This window comes from Anas acuta, chromosome 3 (genome assembly GCF_963932015.1).
Source record: "Anas acuta chromosome 3, bAnaAcu1.1, whole genome shotgun sequence".
Taxonomy (NCBI): Eukaryota; Metazoa; Chordata; class Aves; order Anseriformes; family Anatidae; genus Anas; species Anas acuta.
In genome coordinates, this window is record NC_088981.1 from 111964545 (window position 1) to 111976741 (window position 12197).

Genomic DNA, 12197 nt, shown 5'->3' on the forward strand with positions numbered 1-12197 from the left:
AAGAGAAGAGAAGAGAAGAGAAGAGAAGAGAAGAGAAGAGAAGAGAAGAGAAGAGAAGAGAAGAGAAGAAAAACATCCTTCAGCCTACCAGTACATAGAAATTTTCTATTTCTAGAGCAGCCTTTTAATGAATTAATAATTTAATATAAAAGCCTCAAAAATATTATTGGAATAGAAGGACTTCGGTTACTGGTACACATCAGCACTGTAATGTACTTTTTCAACAAACAGCATGAAGCACAATGCAGCCCCTGTGAACTGAATCATTTCCACCACTGTGCAGTATTCTTGGTGCAGCGCATGGAACATTGGTTCAGAGTAACTGTGGCCATGTGCCAAATTCAGGTTGCCTTGCAAGCCTGTTCATTCAAACGGTTGTAAAAAAAAAAAAAAATAGCATGCCTTGATGTTTAACATCACACTGATCAGCTGGCATAAAACTTTTACTCTGCTTATGCAGCTTCAGCTTGGCTACACATAATGGAAAAAAGAGAATGTGAGTGAAAGAGCCTCATCCATCAGGATGTGTCCATCCTAATTACTCTTAGGGCACTCACACTCTCTCATTGAGAAGTAAATGCCAGGGCTCATTAAAGGGCAAGGCTGTGTATACCTCCAAGTCATGCATCATGACACGTGACAGAATTAATTAATCCTATGCCAGTGCAGAGCTTAAGGCACAGAAGAGCTCAGTGGTGGTGGGTGCCATTCTTTCTTGGGGCCTCATCTTCTAGCTGCCAAAACACGTTAACTGAGTCATTGACTATGATAAACCTACTAGTACCACTTTGGGTGATATTTTAAATATTAATTCTTGGGCGCAATTTGTCAAGTGGAGCAATTGTGCATATGTCCAACCCTTCCCTGTTGATGTGTCACTTGGATGAGCTCTAACGCTCCTGACATTGAGATCTTCCCCACAAAGACCAACCCTTGAGACGCCTTGCACCGCAAAGGATGGTGATGCAAGTGCATCAGTCAGTCCGCTGCTATCAAAATGAAAGCTCTTGAGAGGTTACAGATTTCTGGGAAGGAGCAGATACAGAGTTTTAAAACAATGCACAATAATTTAGCAGAAGGATTTGTATAGCTTGAGAAGACATGGCAAGCAACTCAGGACTCTATGCAGTTCTTGCACTGTCCAGTAACAAATTTAATACACATCCAAAAATTTCTCGTTTCCAGAGAGCAGAAATCTGCTGATCTCAAAACTACCCATGAAGTCCTCTCTTGGGTAAGGTGAAGTTTGAAAGACCCTGTTCTAAATAAAGAACCATGAAGCTAAATTAAAGGAAGGACGGAAGGTGGTGACATTTAGAAATAGTGTTGTCCAGTTTTTTGTTTTGTTGTTGTTGTGTTGTTGTTGTTGTTGTTGTTTTTGATGATGAAGATATCTGAATGGCTAAACAAATATATGAGAAGGAAAAGAGTATGTTTACATTAACAGTCCTAACCAAGAAAAGAATCCGCACTCTTAAGTAAAAAGGATCAAAATATGCATATGATATGCATCCTTACCAAAACCTCACAGATACTTTTCATCCACAGATTTCAGATTAAAATATCAATATACCACCAAAATCCAATTTTTCATTCATTTGGGATACCTATCTTTGAAATTGTCTCTGTGCTGCGCAATTCTCAATTGAGCATTCAAGTGAACAGTATGGCTCAAGTCACAGTTCAAAGCAAGAAAATAAAAAATCAGAATTTGATCTTTTGGCCTCTAAGGCAAGTTCACACTTCTCTAACAGCCTGTCTTCACCTGCTCTTTATATTTTAGCTGCAAGTTTCTTGGTGCAGAAGCTTTCCTTCAAGATTTGAAAATTTGTATCCAAACTACCACTATTATTTGTCAATACACAAACTAAACTTGTATTTCTCACTAATAAATGCTCTGACCTTCAAGTTATGAATTGGTCTCCTGTAAGTTCTTGAAAAGTTACAAGGGAACTGATAGCATGAAAACTTCAGTAAGTTTTGTTCATCAAAACAGAGCTCTCTCCCTCTACTTGTAGGTAACTGCATGTAGTGTCAATTCTTCTGGACAAATAGCTTAAGTCAGATAGAAAGGGAAAATATGTTCTTATTCTTCCATCCCCTAAAATATATATATACACATATATATATATTATTCTTAATACATAATCCTCAAGTGAAGCAAAATATTTTCTATGTAAAAAGAAATTGTATGGATATGATATGGATATATGATTTTCTCCTAACCTGTGCACAGCAGCTATCTCTACTGCTCCACAACCAGCTGAGCCTACAGGGGTGCATGTTCCACCACATCTAGCTATGGAGAATTCCTTAATTCCTTTGTTTCTTTCACCTAGAACAATTTTTCTCAGATGTCTCAACCAAAAATCTCTCAGGCACCTTGCTATGCCTTGAGATGGAACCTACGTACATTGAGCTTATATCAATTACTGCAGATAAACAGATAGTTTAGGTCTCACTATTGCCAAAAGCCATTTCATCTCACTACAAAATCCATGCCTGTCAAGCAAACTGTTCTCTAAACTCTCCAATTTCCTAGGAGTGGAGGACTAGGTGTAAAACTGGACCTAGTTCAAACTTCTTCCATATACATCCCTGCAAAACACCTTGTACCAACTTCTGCAAATGTAAGCAATGTCTGCTACAGCATGCCCATAGGAATATTTTTTTCAACTTACTGCATACAAAAATTATGTGATCAATCAAGCCATTAATTCTGTCCCCTGGGCCTGCAGAACTTACCAAAGGTAAGTCTTTAAAGTAGGCCACTTGCTGACAGTTCACTCTGACCATCTGGGTATGTCTCACTTCAACAAAGCCCGTCTCAGGCAAGGACAGCACTTTGGGATCTTCTGATTTTGACCTGTGGTCCCCAGTCTCCAAAGAGAAGGAACATGAAAGGTACAAAGCAAATAACTAAATAAAAAGTAACAGCACAACATACACAGATGAGCAGACTTCTGGACTTAATTGTATCATACAAAGGTGTCATATATGAAGGCTAAGATTCATCTCACCTAGCATGAGTTGATGAAATATTAAATATCTAAATTTTGAACATCCATATGGTTTTTATATTTAAACATGAGACAAATAAACAGAACACAGCACTTTCATCATGGAGGCATTCAAAAGAGGAAATAGGTTAAAAAAAAAAAAAAGAAAAATGGAAAAACATAGTTTTCTCAACATTTTGAAATTAAAATTTCAGAAGTTAAAGGCTCCCTCAGCACTTCTATTGATCTCTTTATCCCTGAGAATATACACTACTTCTGAAAATCTAATGAAAATTAGGCAGTTGAACTTGTTTCTTGATCTCTTACGGAAAAGACTACCAATTGCACTGCCCAAGTTTCCACCAATAAATTTTGAACTTATTAATTCCCTTCAAAATATAAATTAGTAGAAATCTATGATATAAGAATATCCTTTTCAACGTTTTGAAAAATGAGTAGGGACATAGATTAAAAGATATGCAGAACCACAACAATCAGGAAAGAAAAGAGGAAAAAACATCACTTGTGTCATTGATAGAGCCTAATGTGGTATCAACCACATTAGTGAGCACATGTTTAGTGTGCTCACTCTGAGACACTAAACACCTCAGGCAGCAGAAACTCCAATATTTCTGTGTACAGAATTTCTCTTTCAACATCTGCTAAGGTTAGGAAGCATGAACAGAAGATAGCAAGATTAATTTAGAAGGAAGATGTGCATTTAGGGATGAAAAATAATAAGAAATCAAGTTTCACCAATTCCAGTGCTCATGGGAAAAAAAAAAAATGACAAAATGCACTTATTACCTATTAGGGTTATTTGCCTAGCAGACCCTATTTGTTTTGGTAGGGTTGTAAATGTGGGCAGACCCTCACACGTAAAATGAGAGAATCATACAGTGAAGAATCTAGAAAAAAATAAAAAGGGCACAAAATGAGCGGAGCTGCAGAAAAATATGAGATATTAAAATAAGAAAGAAAAAACACACACAAAAAAGTTGTTTATTCTGAAATGGAAACTATTCAAGACAGACTGCTGACCAGTGCCAAAATGTGTTGAAAAGTTAATAATATTGCTTCCTGCCTGTGCTAGAGAGGACAAGAAGGCAATGAGGCTAACATTTCCACAAAAGTGACACTTTTTTTTTTTTTTTTGGTGTTTTGATATATTTTTTGAACAACATAACTATAACCATTTAACCATTTATTAAATAATAATAAAAAAAAAAAAAAAAAAAAAAAAAAAAAAAAAGAAAAAGCAGGGCATATGACACACAAATATTGATGTAACCACCATGGAAAAAGGAGTTACCTGTCTAAACAAGGAGAATAATTTTGAAATGGATTTTGAAATGTTTTAAACAGTGGAATTCAAAGAATAGGGAACAGTATTTGATTGTTATCGACTTGCATTGTACATTTCTTTTTTCTACTTTAAACTATCAGTTTAAGAATGTTTTCGAACACATGTTGGCAGAGATTAGCCTCACAAGGCTTGTATGTTAGCAAACCAAATGTAGTTCTTGATGGATTTGAAACAAGAAACTTCCTGTTTGATTCTTGACTGCTCAGACTTGGTTTGGACTCCCTCCTCTGCAAATAAATAAATAAAATATTCCGTTTTAATATTCCCTTTCATAGAAGGATTTAATCTGAATTTGAAAGCAGACACCATCCAGCAATTTCAGCAATGATTTTATCTTTTAATTGCTAAAAAGTGTAGCATCTTCACACCATATTTAATTTTCCAAACACTTAATTTTGCTAACATGGAATTATTAAAGACACTGGTGATAGTCTGATGAGTCTGATGAACTGGAAAATTACAACACACCTTCATCCCTCATAGTCCCACATAGACTCTCACCATTTTCATTGCAAATAAAAATAAAATAAAATAATTAATAGAATCATAACGTATCCTGAGTTGGAAGGGATCCACGAAGGTCATGAAGTCCAGCCTCTGGCTCCACGCAGGACCACCCAAAACCAGACCCTATGTCTGAGAGCATTGTCCCAGTGCTTCTTGAACTCCAGCAGGCTCGGTGCTGTGACCACCGCCCTGGGGAGCCTGTCCCAGTGCCCGACCACCTCTGGGTGCAGAACCTTTCCCTAACCCCCAGCCTGACCCTGCCCTGTCCCAGCTCCATGCCATCCCCTCGGGTCCTGTCGCTGTCCCCAGAGAGCAGAGCTCAGCGCCTGCCCCTCCGCTCCCCTCGTGAGGGAGCTGCAGGCCGCCATGAGGCCTCCCCTCGGCCTGCTCTGCTCTGGGCTGAACAAACCAAGGGACCTCAGCTGCTCCTCACATGCCTTCCCCTCTAGACCCTTCACTGTCTTTGTCTCCCTCCTCTGGACACTCTCTAATAGTTTTATGTCCTTCTTAACTTGTGGTGCCCAAAACTGCACACATTAAGAAGGGACACTTTTTATAAAAAAAATATTATTTTAATTTTCCAGTATATTAGACAAGCTTTAGCCTCTCCACCTTTCTTAAAGCAGGAGATAAAAATTAGTACTGTTTAAAACTAACTTTGGAACACTCATACTATATTGTGCTCTTAAAACAGCTCAGGGACAATTAGCCTTACACTAAAGTACTGAATTGTGGAATAGTATCAGAAGAACTAATATTTATGTTATTGTCTGAGAGGGTCAGAGTCTTCCAAAGTACATTAATGCAGCTAACAGCTATGTTATTACACTTAATAGCTAATAAAAATAAGGATGCCTTGAGTTATGCAGAGTTATGGATGACTTTGGCTTTTGCAAAAAAAGTAGTAATTTCTTTCATGGAGAACTCAAATCAGGATTAAAAACAATTTTTCCCCTTTAAGATTTTTTTTAATGTTTTTCTACCATCTTGCTGAAGGTAACATCATCTCAGTAAGCTTCTTTGATCTGTTTTCAAATAGCTCTGCTGGTCCAGCCTCAATCATATTACACACAATAGGATTATTCCACTTGTCTTGTTTGCTCATGCGAGTGTACATGCACACACACACACACACTTCTCTGCTCTGAGGTTCTCCACAAGTGCATGATTTCGCATCACTCATAACAGAGCACAGAGCTGCTAATTACTGTGTTCTAAATGTTACACGGCACTGTTAATCCACTGCAAAATGATCAACAGCAACTGTTTGACCTCCTTTCCCATAAGCACAGATAAGTTGGTAGTCAAGTATGTCTTGAACAAAGTTCTGGACTTAAAGGAATATGAACTTTACTTCCTACATGAACAAAATAAAAAATAAATGATGATGATGATGATGATAATAATAATAATAAACATCCAAAAAAAGGTCCTTATTCTCAGTTCGCAGGCTCTTTACCAGGTGGCATCACAAAAATCCTCTCCCTGTCTTTTCTCCAAAATGCTCATTATTTCCTCATCACATGGAACCTCCAAATTTCCAGTTTTGAATGGCTCCAGTTTGTGACAGCAAATTACTTCCCTGTGCATCTTTCACTGGAGATAATGTACTTGGGTTTTTACCTGCCATTGTTTCAGCTACAAAATCTTTGTTATTCCTGTATATGTTTTTTTAAGCTAATCTAACTTGCCCCATGGTTTTAGCGAGCAGTTTTGGTAAGATTTCATGCAACATATCTTAATTGTAATTAAGATAGATAAATTCCTAGTTGTGCATTGATCACCTCTCCAACACTATCCTTTAGACATAATAAGACTTCGGCTTTGTGGTTCTAAGTTTTGCTCCTGCTTGCTTAGTTTTTGAACATGTTGGTATCCTGTTGGTTAGTATTTGCACGCCTACTTGTACAGCTACATCCTTTTGAGTTGATAGAGAGGGATTGACAAAAATTTTATGTTATTGATGGAGCTCGATGTCTTTGTGGTAGCTGTGTTGTGCTTTCACACATGGGTCCCTGTTTTCCTCAAGTCCACAATACTGGGGGAAAGGGAGAAGGAAAACAGAGACTGATTTCTATCCACCTCAGATGACTTATCCCCCATCGTACAGCATTACAACCAGTTGTATGACACAGGTAGAGAAGGCAACAATAAGTATACCTCAAAGTTAGCCTTGCTGACAAAAAACAAACAAACAAACAAAAAAGTTACCTGGAGCTGTACCTAACATACACAAACCTGTGCAAAAGCAAAGATTTTTCTTGCAACCTCAGAGAAAGGGAACAGTCTATTATGCCTCTGATTCCCAGGTCATCCATACTGTGTGGATGGATTTTTAAAGCTCTTATAAAAACTGCTATTGGATAAACTACAATCACTACTAAAACACTCTGTAATAAACTTATTTCTTGATGGTAGAAAGCAGGGAAAAATGAGGAAGGAGACATTTGCGGAAGAGATTGTCTGACCTGCACTGATTCACCTAGAATTACAGTGTCTGGGCATTGGCACTTCCCAAAAGCAATTTGCCCCATCGTTTGCTTCCCTATCACAGGTGAAAGAGTGCATCTTCTTGAAATATGCATTCAAACATTTATATAAGATGTATATATTGAGATCATATACATAAATATTAATGTATTTAATATGTGATTTATAGAGCTATATACATATCCAGATGAAGACAGGACACAGCATTAGTGAGAAAGTTTGGAACTAGGTGATCTCATCACCCAGCATTGCAGGAAAACGTTATGCAAACTGATTGCAGTACTTTTCTGTTGTACGGCTTAGATATTCATTCCTTTTACTTTTGCCATGGGCTTTTTCCTGATTCTTATTCAGTGATGAATAGAAATCTTTCTCTAATGTCCACCCTGAGTATATACCTATTTGTTATTATGCTGAATCTGTCCTGTAGCTTAGATAAGTCTTTTCCCATTCCAGCATTTATTTCCCCAGTGTATTACAGGATCTGATACCATTTCAGCCTTCATTTTGCCTTCCAAATAAATGAAGTACCTTCTCTTTCTTTTTGAAGAAAGTCACAGTTCATCACTCTCAGGATCAGCTTTAGTTTATCCATCTTCATTTGGTGTGAGACACTACATCCAAGATGAGTTGCTACATACATCATGTACCTGGGGGATTCATGTTCCTGTGATTTTTGAAAGACTTCTCTGGCACAATCTAAGAGCACATTCAGCTTTTTGACAGCAGGGGAATGAGGGTCTATGTCCAGCTTCTAATGGGTCAGTTCTTCATTCAAGATAAACTGGGCTTAAACAACGTAATAACAGTTCCTTGGACTTATTTCCTAAGAGCATATTGCACTTCATATTTATCTACCTCCACTCTTTCCAATCTTTTCAGACTTCATGGTGACTGTTTCCATCAGCCACATTCCTACTAGGAAATTCTTCACCTAAACTTAAGCTGACTGTGTGGACCCTGGAATATTTTCAACCAGGGCAAACAAGCTCTCCAAAACCAAGTTCCAACCATTGTCCAGAAACCATTCCCAGAAGATACTTTGGATGTGACCGTGCTGTTCTGGAGGCCAGAGGATTCTCATGGCACCCAAGTACTGGATGACATCAGGACCAATAAACTATCTGTGATCTTACAGATTTTCCTAGTACCGATGCACTCAGCTTGTGCTGTTTCAACATCCTCCGGCTGAAGCACTATCACTGAGAATAGATATAGCCCTAGCTTAAATCAGATGAAAGCAATATATTTGTCTTTGGACTATGGCCAATTTTTGTCTCTGTAACAGTCAGGTATGGATGTGAAAAGCTATGACTGTCAGTCAGTCCTGAGAAAATATTGACATTAATTTTTAATTTCCCAGTCTATGTGTTTTATGAGAAATGGCTTAATGTTAGACGACTGAATACAAATTATTGCAGAATGGCACTGAGGTGCCAGAGAGAAGCTGTGGATGTCCCCTCCCTGGAAGTGCTTAAAGCCAGGCTGGATGGGGCTTTGGGCAACCTGGTATGGTGGAGGTGTACCTGTCCATGGCAGGGGGCTTAGAATTGGTTGATTTTAAGGTCCTTTCCATCCAAAATCTCTCTATTAATTTAGGAAATACACCCACAGTAGATCATATTTACTAAAAGATGTAGACCAAAGAAGAAAACTGAGTGACTGCAGCACAAATAGATGAAGATGTAACCAGAAACCATGCCCAAAAAAACAGACCTAATGTTCTTTTTATCTAAGCCTTTATTTTATGGGGTTCCCACTGCAGTATAAGTTATACTACCAGAGGGATGAAGAAACTTCTGTGCAAGTAAGAGGGCCCTCTCCACTCAGTGGATTAATTTTACAGTCTTCACACTGTGGTAGCCTAATGTCCCATATCACAACTGAGTAGAGCTCCAATAAAAATGTGTAATCTGAAGTGTTACACTCCAAAAATATTTTCTTCCTAAAGGAATAAGAGATTTGGAAACACACAAACTCATGATGGTGGATAAACCTTCATCTTAACAATTCCCAGTGTTCAAAAGAGGTTTGCTTATGTATTTGAAATCCCTTGCTGTTCACAATCTTTTTCTCTAAATGGTGATGAATTCATGTTATGATCTCTACTGGGGTATGGGCAGCTCTGAGACAGAGGGCTGGACCCTATAACGCAAAGAAAAACTCTAAATCTCTCCAAGAAGCAGAAAATGATTTAACAGATAAACTCTTCGCAATTGCAGGTGCACAATTTCAATATAGTATCCTCTGGAAGGCACAGAAGGAAAAAAATGAAAATTACTGGAAGTTTAGCTGAAGTTTTCCCAACTTTGAGAACAAATCCCTTAAGGCTTCTTCATACTGAAGTAAAGAGACTAAGGAAAGACTCGGGTGTTTTCTGGCAGGGTATCAGATGCTAACTAGCCATTGCTGAACTTGTTTAGATTGTTTCAAGGTCGTGAACATAAATGATACATACACTGCATATCTGCACACATATATGCTGGTAGGAGCTGATGTGATCCATATTTCCAAAGTCACTGAGCTCTTCTCTAGGAAAAAAGTGTTTTGCCATTACATTTTGAGTGTAAAAGGAAAGAAACCATGAGCAAATTCCCTCTCTTGTATCAAACCCAGTAAAAACATGGAATGCATATCAAAGTGACTGGAGTGGCATGCTGGAATTTCAATTTAGAAACAAAAAAGTTTTCTACTTCTATTGAGCAAGATGTTTTTCCCCCTAAGCATTTATAGCAAAAGTGAAGTATAGAGACAGCATTATAGAACTACTGGAAAGAGACAAAGGCATGTTTGAATCAAACATTCAGGAGATATTTTCCTCCACTCTTGAGAAGTAAAGATGAAGAATATGAACTCAGCTTAGTGGTTCAGAGCTGAGCTGAGAAGCAATGCCACCAAGTAGAAAATAGAGAAGTGTGCAAATCCTCCACAAAATGCAATAGCAAGACCATGTGTTCATCCTATATTGTCTCAAGGGAGGGAAAACATGCTTAATTGCCTTTTGAGAGAGGCAGACTCCTCCAGATCTTGAGTTCAGTAGCATCAATAATGCTTTTCAGCTGTTGAGGAACTCAGGAAATCTTTGTAGTAGATTTCTGAATGCATATATATGTGCGTGAACACAGAGAAACAACAAAGCAAACTTAGGGTAATATTACACAGAACGTGGACAGTGTGATTTATTATTGAGGTAATACTAACAAGACAATAATATTAAGCTGCTCTATTTTGGAAAATGATTGAAATGCCCATTAAATTATGAAGGACATTGCAATTTTGTCTTCACAGCCCTTTTGTGCTCAGCTTGACTGCCAGCTTGGGGACAAACAACAAAATTCGCCTGGGGGCTGATAAGTATAAAAGCAATCAAACACAATTCATGGGGAGGCACCACTACCACCCCTGTCTCCATGTGCTAGCATGTGCCACAGTATACAAAAACATGTGAGGGGTAAGGAAATGGACCCATTTCCCTCAAACTTAGTGCTTCTGAAATCAGGTATCCCATCCAAGATAGTGCATAATCTCCATAGATAAGGTTGACACAAGGGTACCTCCACAGACTCAGGATTAATCCCAACTCAGTAGGGAACTACACCAAGATATCCAAAGAGAGAGGTTTTCCCAAGATTACAGTTCATAAATGAGGTACCATGACACAGGGGGCTTTTGGATGAGCTTATAAGGAATGCAAACCATTTAAAATATGGAAATATTTTGCTTGTCAGACAAATGCAATTCCTGCCTCACAAACTCATTAGCTAGGAGGTAGGAATTCATGCAACAATGATTACTTACAGGTACTTCGCTGACCTTTTCTTAAATTTGCCTTGACGTGCTTTCTTAATTGTGATTTAATTAAAAACTCACAGAGGTTGAAGAAAAATATTATCTCCTTACACCCCAAATTAATTTTAAAATTATTTAAGTAATAATTTACTATACCCAAGATAACAACCATTTAATTACAGGCTGCCTGCTTCCCATTTCAATCTCCTCAAGTTTTTAGGAGCCCTGAAATACAGATGAAATATTTCTATATTTCCAAGTCATTACAGAGAATACTACATAAGGTAGTACCTTGTCTACACCCTTGTGATTGCACTTGGGTTTTCATGATTTTGCTATACATAATTAATATTTGTTTAATTAACAATTTGCCAGCAAAATTGGTGCATGCCAAATTTATGCTAAAGTTCAAGATGATCAGTACATATGGATGATTTTTCAGAGAAAAGTTCACAGTCAGAAATGTTGCCTCAAGAATGTTAATTTAATCAAGTCACACTGACATTTTCCCCTAAAGAGAAATCAGATAATAATAGGAAAAGTCACATCACCTCATATTTCAAAAGAAAACAAATAAAACCCTTCTAATAAAACACTTCTTATACTTCTTAGTATAAAAGACTTGGCTGTGCAATACAACTGGCATAAAATGTTTAGATGGTGCAGCCATTTTACACAACTGTAAAAGTGAAATCATGCATTAACTTGCTAAGACAAAAAGATGTTTCCATTATTCTCCCTGAAGAATTTCTTTAAACATTTTTCCTTAGTATGTGATGACATCCTACACCAGAACAGACACCCCAATGAAAAAAAGATTTCATAAAATCCCAAATAGCACAGAAAACCAAGGGAAAAAAAAAAAAAAAAAAAAAAAGATAGGTGATTATCTGAGAGTGTATTTATTGCCAGAGGCAAATCACCAAAATCATGTCTTGGTGCAGAAAGAGAGGAGAATGTGACAAGTCTGGAGAGGAGGAACACTGAGGATTAATTAGGAAGCATGAAAATTTGTTCAGCTTAGACGAACTTTGACTTATGCCTTT